The 14,675-nt window shown below is 49.1% G+C and overlaps 1 long non-coding RNA gene across 1 annotated transcript; it reads left to right on the top strand.

Annotated features, from left to right (window-relative positions):
• Positions 1 to 1,149: 1,149 nt before the first annotated feature.
• On the top strand, positions 1,150 to 14,264 carry LOC111079520. The gene is made up of 3 exons (XR_002608353.2): positions 1,150 to 1,447; positions 13,201 to 13,570; positions 13,648 to 14,264. It is a non-coding gene; the product is annotated as an uncharacterized LOC111079520 (long non-coding RNA).
• The last annotated feature ends 411 nt before the right edge of the window (positions 14,265 to 14,675 follow it).

The following is a 14,675-nucleotide window of genomic DNA, read 5'->3' as shown; positions in this document are numbered from 1 at the left end:
TTATCAGAAGCTGGACACGGAACGAGTCGTCCCGTGCCCCTCTGCCACAGAGTTCAGACTCGAACGCAACGGTCAACCGACTGCTTGACATGCTGCTCCCGCTCCTGCTCCTGCTCCTGCTCCTGCCCCACACGAGGAGAGTGGAATTTTTCTACCGTGTTTTCCACTGAACGAACAGCAGGACGAACCGAACGATAAAGCCATCGAGGAGCTGTCATTATGGATTTGCTATGATGGAAGGCCGACGAACAAAAGTTGTTGATGCGTCCGTCCGTCTGTCCGTTTGGCTGGCTGGCACTGTCTGTGGTATGCCCAGAGTCTGTGGCATGTGTGTATAGTATACGAGTATCTATCAGTACCTACATCTGTGTGTGTGTGTATTCTGTCGAGCACTAAATATTGTGGCTTGTATGTGTCTTCCACTTTTCATTACGTGCTCTCGTCTCTCGTTTCTCATCTCTCGTTTCTCTATTAAATTTCAATGGCTCACAGTTCCATCATAGTATCTGTATCTTCAGTTCTCCATCTGCATGTGCATCTTTGCATGTGTGTGCGTGTGTGTTTCAAGTACCATTGAATTGATTGATGTTTGATGCACTCAACCACAACGATATGCAGCAAACCGCAACGCTACTTCTGCTGCTGCTGCTGCAACTGCTGCTGCTGTGGCTGCCTCCTGATCCCCTTACCCTTTCCCATGCCTCACGCATTTCCATGTCCTGTCACTGCGCATTTGTGTAGCATACTTTTTGGAGTGCCGCTGGCTGACAAGCAGAAGCCGAAGCCGAGGCTGAACCAAAAGCAAATGAATTTTCAAGTTGTTTGCGTAGTTTTCAAGAGATGAGCACCATTCCGAGCCGCGCATCCCCAGAGCATGAATTACGGCGCCTCAACCCTTTGGTTGGGTGGCCTGACGTCGACGGTCGGCGGTCGGGGGTTGGCGGCACTCCCAATGCAGTAATCTGACCGCACATAAATTCTCACCCGATTTCCTATACATATTCGCACTTAATACTTTATGTATATCCCACAGCAAGGGGATATCCCTCCCATCCCCATCCCACCCTTCCGCTTCGCTTCGCTCTGTTTCGTTTCGTTTCGAATAATAAATGTGCAAAAACGTTTTGATTTACACCACGACTACGCTTTTTTAATCATATTTAAATAAATTAAACATTTATTATAGAAATTCAGCCATAAATAAATTGAGTAAATACATAAAACCCAAGAGCCGACAACTGGAGCCGAGAACAGGTCCGACCGACCCTCTTTCCCCTTTCCCTTGTTTAGGGGCATAAGTTCTCTTGTTATGGAAATGCAATTACCCATCAGCGGGCGCTTAGCCACAGTTTCCATGAAAATTCAATTGAAAACAAATAAAATTCTGATTCATCCACAAGCGGAATGCTCTATCGGTATGGAGATCTTCCAACTGTCCAAGAACTCAGTAAGTATTCTAAGTAAATATTCATGATCGAAAATTCAAAGATATACCCATAATCCACCCTAAAAATATACGAAAATCGAGACAATAATGTAACAAAAAACAAGCGCAGCCTTTTCCGCGTCCAACCAAAAATCTCTCCTAATGCAACCCAAAAAAAATGTCAGAACTCCTCCCAATTTTTTAAATAACAAAAATATAATAAGAGTATTCCAAATAATTCATAAAATAATTTTATATATTTATTTTTTATTTGAAAATTGATTTCCCGTTGCAGTTGCAAATATTTAGTGTTTTTTTTTGTAGTAACATTTTTGTGGTGGACATTAAATTGATTTTCATGACTTGTTTACTCAAGGCTTAACCCTCGGAAGCCCCTGCCGCAGCGGCCATCATTTGCATAATTGCCACCCGAATAGCTGTTGAAATTAACCGCATTTATCAAATGGGAATCGAGAGGAGAGGTAGGGAAAAAGCTGGCTCAAGTGCCAAAACCCAACCCCAACCCAACCCCACACCAACCCCACCCACCATCTTGTTGCAACTTTTTGCCGCCTTTTGTCGGGGCGGTGCACAAAACTATTTTCGTATTTTGCACTTCCGCTATAAATTGTGGAGTTTATGGTGCGTATCACTTGGCCGAATGTTTTACATGCGACTCCGTGGCTTGCCCCATACATCCAACCGTACAACCCTACAACCAGATCAACGTGCAACAACACCCTGCCACATCCCACAGCCCACAGCCCACAGCCCACCTAGCAGCTAGTAGCTACCGCTAAGCAGTGCGTATGCTCCGCCGCGCCGGATGGGACAGCGCAAGAGTTATGCGTCTCCTGAACTGAAGCCGAAAAACTTTCCAGAGACTCCTCGGAGTTTAGCAGAAAGCTGAAAGAAAGCAAGTGGCAGGAAGCAGGGGCATGCGGCAGGGGCTCAAGAGACGTCTGCTCCGTGTTGGCGCATACTTCTGGCGGGGTATGGGGGGAGGGGTGTGGGTTTTGCTTGAAATATGAAAACCTCTCGAGGAGCAAAAGAAACTCCAGCGAGTGGCTTCGTGTTGGCATCCTTTAATGAGCTTTACGCAGCTGCTGCTTGCCACCAAATCCGCATCCTAGTTCTAGACCCAGCCACTGCCTCTGCGCGGAGGTGGCACGGGGCACGGGGCATGGGGCACATCCCCGAACGTAGTTTTGGACAAGTTTAAGCCACAGATGGCTTGGCGACGCGTCGCTGCAGTTGACTGCTTCTCAATTCTCGCTGCCGCATTGCGATTTGCGCTAATTCACGTGTTTCCGGTTGCTCAAGTTTGGAGGTTGCATGCCTCATGCCGCATGCCTTGCCTTCTGCGGCATCTTCGCGTTGTTAGAAGTCCATGCCCCCAAAACCCAGTGGCTGGTCAGCGCTGCAGATGCTGCGGCATTTGGTGCTGTAATTGTTGCAGCGGTCGCGGCTTAGCGTCCACTCGTCGCCTCTCCCTGATCTCTCCTCTGGTGCAGGGCAGGTGGAAAAGTTTTGTGTTTGTGGCACGGCTGTGATTTCAACGCAGTTGCAGTTGCACATTGCGTCTGCGATGAATTGCGGCAGAGTGGATTGCAGATGGAAAATGGAGCTGCGTCCACAGTTAATTGTTCCCAACATTTCAAACACAATTACGGGGAAACTTTGTGGATTTGCCACGGCTCTTTCTAGCCCCCTCTCTCTCCCACCTTTCTCTCCCTGCATCTCTGTGCCTTTGCAAAGGACATTTAACGAGCTGTCTCTGAATTTCGAGTAGCGTATCAATAGCTGTCCGAAGCCCCACAGTTCCGAAACTTTCTTCAACTTTTCCTCCCTCATCGAACATTCCATTCATCGCTATATTCGACATCATTTCCATCTGCAACTGCATCTGCAATCTCCCATTTACATGGCCCACATCATTAGTTATCCGAAGGTGCTTACAATTTTTCCAAATATGCCAGCCAGCAGACAGCAAACACCAGACAGGGGAACTGGGGAACAGGGGAACAGCAGCCAAGCCGCACACTCAAAGTGTTATTAGTTGTTGGCTATGCCCCAACGGAGGCGAGCAGCCTCTCCTGACAGCCAGAATGCATCGATTGGGGCGGTTGGGGGCAGCCCCATTCGAGAGGAGTGCAGCATTTGCATTCACAAACACTCGAATTATATAAAAAATGAATTGCCAATGCAGGAGCAGGAGCAGGAGGAGGAGGAGCCGCCATGGAACATGAAACATGCAGCCATGGAGCTCCATTCTGCATTCTCGATTTGATTTCATTTGCCTTCGATGCCTGTGTTTTGTGGTCTGTTGTGCGGCACCTGCTGCTGTTGCTGGATGGCCATCGACTTGAGTGGCCGCCCCACAAGCGCCTCGTCCATGGCGCCTGCCCCAAGTGTTGCATCCACTTTAAGGTTTGGCTTTAAGTCGGCTCCCGTCTGGAATTAGCAATCAACCCAAACTCTTCTGCTCTTATCATCAATTGCCAGCGATTCCGATTCCGATTCCGGATTCCATTCCGATGCCCCCCGTTTCCCCGCAAATTTCGATGGAGGAGAGGCTTCGGGTATATTGAAATTCCACTGGGGTACCACGTGGAGGCCATGCCCCACTGCTGCGGTTGCATTCGACAAAGGGATGCGTGTTGCATGGAAAACAAACTGAAAAAAAAAAACGGAAAACAAAAAGAAAACTAAACAAAATTAACGGCGTTTGCCGCTCCATCCGTTTCCTTGCCTTCCTCGCCTCTTCTCCACCTTTTTTCGCCGTGTTGTAGGGCCGTTTTTGGTCATTAGAAGTGACAGCGCCGCAAAGCCACGCACTGGACACAGGACGCAGGGCAGGAACAGGAACCCCTTCATCCGCAGGACACAACCGCCAGGACACAGGCCTCACACAGTGAATGGTCAGCGGCCTCTCCCCACAACCCCGTCGGTCATTTGTCGTTCCTCAGTTTTTGGCCGAAGTTCAATTTTCTGGTCATGCACATGGCAGCCGCTGTTGCCGTTGCCGTTGCCGCTGTTGCAGCTGCAGCTTCTGCCTCCCTGTCGAATTTTGTTCATTAGGCACGCGCACACACACGAGGATGCATGCCCCTTCAATGCATGCCCCATCCGTGGTACTCCAGCTGCATAGGCAGGAAGCAGGAGCCACGAGGCTGCTGCAGATCCACAATGTAATCAACGAAATCGCTCGAATCGCCAGAAATCGGCATTTGGGTCCTAGGAAGCGAAACAGTAACAACAGCAACAACAGCAGCAACAGCAACAACAACAGCAGCAACAATGGATAAACAACGGACGGAGACGGCAACGGCGACGGGGCGCACCCGGAACGAAAAAACAATCATGGATGCCTCGGATGCCGCTGCTGCTGCTGGTGCAACTGCAACTGCGGCCATTAACGGTAATTCCGGCAGCGCTTTTAATTGCGCATCCAAACAGAGGCAATAGCATGGAAAATGAGTTGTGGCACAGGATTTTGGAGTGCAGTGCCCCTAGCCCCAGTCCCCGTCCCGTCCCCGTCCCAACCGATAGAAACAGTTCGGCAAAATCTAAACAGAATTATGATTCCTCCCGGGGGGGAAAAGCGAGCAGAGCTGGATTTTCATACCAGCAGCTGGCAATCGATCGAAAACACTTAAATTCCAAGGAAATTTGAGTCAGATCTCCCCATATCTTCTCTCGCCGTGGCATGCCACATACCCTGCACCCTGAACCCTGAAGTTCATCAAATCAGACACTTTCCATAAACTGCACGACTAATTCGTGCAATTACGAATTGGTGGCCTGCCAAGGGAATAGAATACCGAAAACTGAAACAAAAGTCGCATAAAAGTAATGTGGAATAAGGGATGGGGTTGGGGCTGTGCCTGGAGCTGGTGCTGGGGCATGGAAGGGTGCATGCCTCGAATGTAATGAAAAACTCATAACCTGTGGCTTTTTGTCATGCGGTCACACGCACCAGACGGACAGACGGAGCAACGGAGAAAGGACACGACAGAAAGGACACGCAACCCCCTCAAGAAACGTTGAAAGTTGAAGTTTTGCCAAGCGGAGAGGAGAGGAGTCGTTACGTTGCTGCCTGCCACACGGAGAAGTTTTCCCTTTGCCTTCGGTTTCGGTTACAGTGTCTTTTCGGTTCGTCTCTGTCTCTGTGTTTCACATTTCATTGCCAACTTTGAGGTTTAGGCCACGAGTTCAGGCCAAATTGAAACCCAAAGCCTCACCCTCCATTCCTCCTCCTTTAGAGCCTGCCGATTCTCGCTTCCAATTTCCAAACATACTGAAAAAGAAGCAAAAACTTGTGTGCTGTGCTGTGCCGCGTTGACAACTAAATTCGATATCGATTTGATTTAGTTAAACGTTGAAATGTCTCTTCAATGGTCCGTCGATGGCTGTCGGGCTGTGTGGCTGTGTGTCTGTGTGGCTGTGGCATGCCCTTTGGGGCAATGAAATTCGCATGATTGTCGCCTTATGCTGTGAAAACAAACAAACAAACGAAGGCCCACGGGGCACACAGCAAATACCCGTAGAAGGACCCGCTCCGTGTCGTTTCGTCCGTCAGATAAGCGACTGCGATTGGAATTGGAGCAGGGATTCGACAGGACATTCGAGTGGGGGTGGGCGCATGTGGGAGCAGCAGGACTTGGGCGCGCGAAAATGACTCTAGGGGTGGCAGTACATAGAGCTCCTTTGATGGCCTGCCAGGATAACCGCAACTGTGGATAGCAGAAGGCGTGGCCGCAGAAGGAGTCTCCACTCCATCCCCATCCCATCCTGGCCACTCCAGGCATATATGCAAATTAGTGCAGCTCCTTCACGTGGCATCCACAGGCATTTCGTACGTAAGAGCGCCTCAAATGTGAATTTCAAATGTGGGCCATGTTTGGGTTCCTTTTTTTTCGACGAGGCTTCGAGGCAGCCGTAAGGATTAGGTTGCCACCGGAGGAAGCAGGAGCAGGAGCAGCACATATGGTATCCAGTGTTGCAGTTGCAAGTGGACTACACTTCTAAGCAGATGCCTCAATCTGGCATTTTTATCTACCATTCCTTTGCATCATAAACAACAGCAAAAGCGAGAGGAGAGCGGAGAGAGGACAACGGAGAAAGCAGAGAGGAAAACAAAGAGTACGAGAACATGAGAATAGAAGCAAAAATTAACATAGACTAAAGACTCGTCGGTGTGTGGCACGCCTACGAGAATTTGCAACACGGTTTGGTACGGTACGGAACACACATGCCCCTAGAGGAGTCTCAGGGGACGAAGGCCGTAGCATGTTGCTGCCACAAATGTTTCGGAATAGCCCAGAGCCAGAGTGGGGCAGAGCAGCCGAGGCAGTGGGGCAGTGGGGGCAGAGAGAAAGCCAACAGACGCCATCAAGCGAATTAAAACCAAATCACTTACAAGCGGCCAAAAGTGTTAACGTGTAAATTTCCATTTACCAAGATCGAAGCGCTCTGATAGCAGCAGCAGCAGCAGCGGCAGCGGCAGGGGCAACAGCAACAGCAGACACTATAAACATGCAGCGGGCGTGGAGGCAAGGTGGAATGAGTGGGTGGGGCAGGCAGTAGGGGAGTGTGGAATAGCCATAAAGAGAGTGAACGAAAGAGAATTTTGCACTAAATAAAACTAGTGGAGAGGAAAGGTTCAAAGCCTTTTGGGCCAAAGAATATTTAGAGGTAGAAATAAACGTGTTGTGTGCACGCGGGGGGGGGTTATGGACACACACATACACACACACACATTTACATGCATAAATAAGCGACATGAGGCAGACGGAGCGAAGACCCAGAACTTCTTAACTCAATGAATTCTCTTGCAATTTCGTAAATTAACACTTGGGCCGGTGGAGGCGCCACAGAAGGAACTGAGCTGTGAAAATCACTACGAGAGAGAAAGAGAGAGAGAGAGATAGAGAGAGTGGGAGTGGGGAGCGAGAGATGCGATGCATAGACACTCTCGCACTTACTTCCGAGTCATTGGAGCTGCCTCTCTGCCCCTCTCTTTCTTTCTCCCCCTTTCTGTAGTATGTTTCTGAATGCCAAAAAGTCTACAGCAGCGGAAACAATCTGCTGGCTGCGCGTCGAGGCAGCAGCCATAAACAGGACTCCCCTCCCACCCTCTCTCTTTCTCAAGCAGCATTTCTTTTCGCTCTCTCTCTCTCTCTCTCTCTGAATTTGCATTTTCGGTGAAATTGATATTTTTATATGGGCATCCATGTGGGCATGTGGCAGACAGGAGGAGTGGGCTACGCGACGCGACGCGAAACGACGCGGCGTAAGTATCTTTGTATTCCAAGTATCCCCGTGTGTCCCGAGGGGCGAATTTTCCGAAAACGAGCGACTAGAATTTTGCATAGAACTGCAGCCTCCCACAAGGTTGCGGGCAGTTCAGATCGGATCCAATTCAAGAGAACTTGTTCCAGATAAGGCGATCGATTGATCTCTCCCATTCTAAGGATTGTTGAGAATTTTAATTTTACATTTATCAGACAGCACTATAATTAATCTGGAATCCCCATCTCATGCCATCCATTTTCGGTCGCATTTCTCATTCAATACCGATGGACAGTTTCTAAATAATATTCTTTTGTAATCGGAGAATCGAACTTGCTCCGAATAAAATCACCCACACACACACACACATTGCGAATACTACTATATGCAAAAGGATATCCCCGCATCATATTGGCACTCCATTTCAGCATCCCCACCACACCACACCCCACCGCATCCGCAACTCTCCATCCACATCGCATCGCATCGAATCGCATCAATGCCGGGGTACCCTTGCCTTCCCTTGCCCTTCCTTGACTACACTTCTGCCCTCCTTCTCCTTGTCGCTTGTCGCTGATATCGAAATCTGTTTTATCAGCGCTGCGTTATTGCTTTTGTTGTTCTGTTCCGGCGGCTGCCTGCACAGTGCACTGCGGTACCAGAGGGGTTAAGGGAGTGGTGTGGTCCCCTTTCTCCGCCCTGCACACTTCGCTCGTACATAAATTTATACGCGATTTTGTAATTCCCTTTTTGGTTATAAATTTCGCTACTGTTTCGGTTTCGGTTGAATGCGCGTTGCCCCGCACCCTTTCACAGCCGCCCCTCTTCACACACTCCTCCCCTGTCACACCGCGATGCGGTTGCAATCAGTTTATCAGTTTATTTGTGTACTGGTGTGGGAACGAAGAGAGGGAGAAAGAGAGGCATACACACACATGTGTGTGTGTGTTTATTTGTTATATGCAAATAGTGGAAGAGTTCCGGACGGTGACGGGGACGGGGTATGACCGGCACCTCTGAAATGTTTGGCCCCCTCTCCCATTCCATTGCCATTGTGTGCGGTAAAAATTACGGCACTCGCAAGTCAGAAATTCGGTTGCAGTCACCGATTCCATGATTCAATGTCAGAATATCAAATGGAAATATCATTGAAATAATTTCCAGAAACTGAACATGCAACCCTCGCAGTGCCATCACTGTATATATACATATATATACTCCAGATGTACATACATACACATGTGCATAGGTGTTCTGATATTCGCTCGCTATAAAGTTATTATCAAAGGAGGAGTCGCTTATCCGCCTGTAAGCTGAAAAATGCTCCACTAATGCGATAAACAATGCAATTTAAGCTGATTTCGGCTCTACCCCTAAAGCGGGGTCACCAGGCCTCGAGGCCAATTTGCAGCGACAATTTATTAAAATCCAGTCCCTGCCTGCCCCAAGTGTGTGCCGCACTCTTGCTGCCTGCCACACACTCAAACCCGCCTCGGAGCCAGCTCTAAGGCTCTAAGGCTCTAAGGCTCTAAGATATTGTGTTAATTTGCCGCAGTCATGAGCCTCGAGAGTCGCAAGAGTCGAGTCGCAGTAGTCTCGAGGGTCACGGGGCAGAGTTGACGGACGGACGGGTGGACGGACGGACCGAGCGACCTGTGCCACTTGAGGCGCGTTGCCGCGGAGTATGCAACAAATTTGTTGCCGTTTTAATTTTTCTGTCAGCTTGCGCTCGAGCGCCTCCTCGTGCAGCAGCGCCCCTTGCATCCTCCCCTCATGTTTTGCATGCAACATGCGAGAATTTCTAATTGTTGTTGGCCTCGAGAGGGGCAGCAGCAGCAGCAGCGACAGGCTGCAACATAACAAGAACGAGGAGCCATTCCGGTGGCGGGGCAAGTGCATAAATTAGAAATCGGCGACCTGCACGGGCGCTTCTGAAGTGGTTGCGCCTCCTCCTCCTCCTCTGCCACTCCTTGCCCCTCGCTCGCATGTGTTGTTGCGTTTTGCCACTCGACGGGGTTTGTGTACACACACAAATTACTGCTACAGCAACGCGGTGGGGTGGGGTGGGCAGCCAACCTAGTTGCATGTCCTGCACTGTGTGGCACTGTGGGGTTAACCGAAGGGTAAGCATTGTTAACAGGCCGAAAAACTTAATTGGCGTTTCTCTCTTTCTCTTTCACTCTCCCTTCTGTGTCCCCCTTCCGCTACCCCGATTCCTGATTTCGTTATTTTGTTTAATTAATAAACACATTTTGATTAGAGCGTGTCGTCACCCGCCCCCTTTCCGATAACCCACCCTTCCATCCATCCCTCCATCCAGAACGACTTCCACTCGACACGACTCGACATGACCTGACTTGTCCTGACTTACTAACCCGATTCCGCCGTTATTTTGTTTCATTTTATTTCCCATCATCATTAGTCTTTCTCCTTCGCTCCTTCACTCGCTAGCCAGCACCTTCCCCCTCTCCATTCCATTCTCTCTTCATATAAAAATCACAGTTATTTGTTTTGCTGTCAGATTAGCTTCTCCTTGTTGATGTGCTCTCTCTCTCTCTCTCTCTCTCTTTTTCTGTCCTCTTTTATTTATAAGATGCTGTCTGTTTATCTCTTTTCTGTTTCTGTTTTTTTTTCTGTTTTGTTTTTGCCTTTCCACTCACCTTCTTTGCTTGCTTGCCATGGGGGGTGCGTTGTGCGTGCGTGGGAGGAGGGTGCCCCGCAGGTGCCATCGGTCATTTGTCGACGGCGGCTTTGCGGCCGACTCCTTGATTGAGGCCTTGATTGGGCATAGAATTTCAACTCTCATCAATCACAATCACTTAACACTTGTTCTTTCACATTCTCTTCGTTTAAACCGATCGGCACGGAACTCTTTTTTATTCAACAAAAACTAAAACGAAACATTCGCACTTGTATTTGCTTTTTTGCGCCCTTTTTAATAGTGATGCTCAGCCGGCGGGATCAGTGCTGATACATTAAACAGATACATCGATACGACAGGGATCGATACATCGATACATTGATATTAGCACACGATCAAGATACATATAAATAAGGTGAAGTGCGTTGGTATGTAATCATATATATATATTAATATGCTTGTTTTTTGTATATATATTTTGTGGTAGCTAGGTCGGAGAAAGAGAGAGGTATATATGTACGTGTATGTGGAGAGGAGGAATGCCACACCTTATATTAAGACACCTTGCAGTTGGAATTTCGAATAAAGGAAAATAGGAATTGCGTTCGCTCGGAAGAATTTCTAATTAGCGGCGATTGTTTCGGTCCATAAATAATACTGTTTTGTTTGGAGCCCCCGCGCCTTGAGCTCTGCAACCGACTGGGACTACGAAATTCACGATCCTTTGCCAAATGTGCATCAGAACTATTGTAATTGAAATTCCTGCAACATTTTTGCCTTGTAATTTGATTTTAATGTGGGTCAAATTGTTGCCCCGCCCCGACCGGCGCGTACCTCCATCTGTGGATGTAAAAAAAAACACACAGAAAAACACGGACACACATGGAACCCGGAACCCGGAACTCGGGACCCAGAGCCGTAACATGTGCCGAAACTAGTGGCTAATGGCCCTAAAAGCCGCTTCCTCGTTGATTGCAGTACCCGGAATGGCACGAGGAATGGCGGAGTGGTGGAGCCGAGGAGCGCGGATAGTGGATAGTGGAACACTTTGTGCAATTTAGCTTTTGGCCAAAGTCATTAAGTTTGATGTTAAAGGCAGTTCCTACTGCTACTCTCCTGACTCTGCTCCCGCTCCTGCTCCTACTCCTGCTGCTCTTCTGCTGCTGCTCTTGCTCCAGGACTCTGATTCCGGCTCCGGTTGGTATGTCAACTGGCGCTGCTCCAGGCAGATTTACACTCAGTTGGCAGTCCGTCCGTCCATCCGTCCATCCGTCCATCCGTTTGTCCGTCAGTCAGTCAGCGGCGGAACGTGGGTGGGGGCTGGCTGCCGAAAGCGGATGCATTACAAAGGACATCAAGCTGGGGATATTGAGTTTTGTGTGCAACAAAGAAAAGCGCATACAAAGCCGAGCGCAAAATAAATGCTTCTTTGTTGGATTGCCGTTCGTTGGCCAAAGAGAAGGTGCAGTCAGAGGGGTGAGTATGGGGCGGAGGCAGCGAGAAAAAATTGAATTACATGCGAGAGCCAGCAGCAGTAGCAGTGGCAGCAGCAGCTTCTATGCCCCGTCTCGCATCTCCATCTCCGTATCCGTATCCGACTCTGAAGCCCCAGTCCGGGGCTCCACCGCAGGCGCAAAACTACTGTGATTGCGTGTCCTATGGATGAGTGGGATGGGGGTGGAGGTGGAGGTGGGATGGAGGCGTGGCCACGGGTATGATGAAGCAGCGGCATAAAAATAAGTACAAAAGCAACACAACGCGAAAGCAGGCAAAAGTAAAATGCGCTTTCTCTGCAGCTCCTGCGCTCTGCGTACTGGATCCTGGGTCCGTCCTCCTCCTGGATCCAAGTCGTTGCGCTGCTGCTTTTTTGTAGCTTCATAAAAAATTTCCCAAGCGGAAATGCAATTTAATTAAAAATGTCCTGCTGCTGGCGGAGGAGTCCCAACCAGCGCCATCCTTGGTACTGCAGCTGAAGGCGCAGAGTCTCTCTCTTTCACAGCGTTCTTTTGCCCGTTTGTGTTTGTCTACTGCCGCACCCCATGGCATCTCCTGCATCCTTGGACGCCGAGTTGTAGGCAAACATGATGAATCTGTTCCACAGATTTCCCGCTGGACACTGCCCCATCGCCACTTACCCTGCCTTACCCTGCCTTCCGCTCCACCATCATGGGATCCAAAAACAAAATCGTTTAAGATTAACAGCAGGCGATAAACAGGCAGCGGCCCCTGAAAATGCAGCAAAATTAAGGCCGAGCGCCTCAACGCACCTCCTTCCCCCTTCGCGGGGGGTTCTGAGATCCACAGTTAAGTGAATTACCATACTCAATTAACGTTATGCTTATTACGGGACCCACGGACCTAACTCTAATCCAATTCTCAGACTCTGAATGCAGTGCCAGCAATGGGAATGGGAACGGAATGGAGCTGTGTTTCCATGTTCCAGTGGTGGATGAAAGACGCCATTCACTCAGCCATCAGAAGAGCGGAAAAGGGAAGGGTAGGGGGAGGGAAAACGTTGCCCAAAGCATTTCCCATTTTCCGAATGCAAACCAAATTAGCCTGCCATTTCGGTGGGGACGATGGAGGGAACAATGGCATGAATGGGGCTTTATAATCAAGCCTCGTCTGTACCTTTGGGCCAGAATCTGAACTTCTGTTCAAAGTCGGTCAAAAAAGGGGGACTGGGCTGAAAGGAAAGGCCTTCAACGGGAAAAGAAGTCTCGTAATTGGGGAATAAATACGCACGAAATCAAGAAGCAAAAGATCTAAACGAATTCTCTCTATCGAATTTCAAAGCCTATCAGAAATAATATCCCTTTAAAATTGTCATATATTCCAGATAACCTGTTGACCCTTGGCCCTGGATCTGGATATGTGTTGCTGCCCCTTCCTGTACCACGTGTGGCTGTGTGTGTGGAGGTCGTGTAAATTTGCATGTTTACATGGAAGTTTTACACGCGAAATTGGCAACAAATTTGGAATCTTTTTTAGTCGGCCCAACAACAGCAGCAGCAGCATCAGCAGCAGCCACAAAGTGTCGAAAGATGTTGCCCCACTGCTGTGGCGACCACTGGTCTCTCAGGCCCATGCCACGTCCACGCCCACGGCAGCTGCTTGCGGTTTGAGCACTAAACGGCTGCTCCTCGAGAGAATATATCCACCCGCCAACCCACAACTGCGGCTGTATCCCTGTGTATCCCTTTATAGATGTGAGTGTGTGTGTCCGAAGTGTGGGAGTATCTGTGTGTCAATTTAATTATGCCATTACTTGCTGCCCCACCTCCAGGTGGCACCACTTGAAGTTTATTTGTTTGCAGAGTTTTCGTTGATTGTTAATCGAATTAGGACGAAATGGACACAGGACGCACGGCCCACGAACGGCGAAGGACGCGCTTGCTCCTGACTTTAATTAAATTTAGGCATTCAGCGTCCATCGGCTCAGCCTCCATTATATGCATCTGTGTATCTGTGCGGCATGTGTGTCCGCGTGGCGATAAAAACCGCATGGGCCGCGACGGCATATGCCGCTCATTATGCATCTGTGGATCGTGTAAATGAGCCAGCAGCCAGGAGGCGACTCCTGCTGCTTTCTGCCGCCCGTGATGCTCCTCTGTCTCCCTGTGAATCCTTGCTCTGTGCTGTGCCACCTCCCGCAGCCGCAAGCGCACTTTCGTTAATTACGCAACAACAACAACAACAGCAACAACATCATCGACAGCAAGGGAGGGATGCCTACAAATCCTCTCCTCCGTTCGTTTGCTCGGCGGATGCGTTGCATCACTTTATTGAACTTAATTGCATGCAATAAACCCATAGCGTGGAGCGTTCGTTCGAGGCGGCATCCTCCTGGATACCCGATGATGAGAGGAGCTAGCGATGGCAGCGATGGAAGCGTGACACGGCGGAAGGCAAGTACCTGCCATCCATTTTTCCATGGTTATATTTGAATTTGCGACTACTTTGAATTGTTTCAGGGACTCGATTCGGGAGAGGAAAGATGGAAGGACTTGTGCAACGATGGAAATGTAGCGATGCGACACGAAATGCAAACTGATCTCCTGCCATCTAAATGGAGCATTTGAAACCTATCCAAAGTGAAGTTTGCATTCCCCTCGTATCAGCTGGAAGCCTGACCAGATCTCTTCAGACTGCATTCTGTAATTATAACGATGGCAAATGTATCTCTAAAATTCAGGATTGCCTTCCAATGGTAAGTCCATTCCAGATGTGCACTTTAATGACACGATGACGTCACTATGTGGGGCACAGAGATGTGGAGATGTGGAGCTGCATATTCAATTACTCGGATGCTAC

This window comes from Drosophila obscura, unplaced genomic scaffold, assembly GCF_018151105.1.
Source record: "Drosophila obscura isolate BZ-5 IFL unplaced genomic scaffold, ASM1815110v1 contig_36, whole genome shotgun sequence".
NCBI classification, from domain to species: domain Eukaryota; kingdom Metazoa; phylum Arthropoda; class Insecta; order Diptera; family Drosophilidae; genus Drosophila; species Drosophila obscura.
Note: the sequence above shows the minus strand (reverse complement) of the source record. Positions and strands in the feature narration are given on the sequence as shown.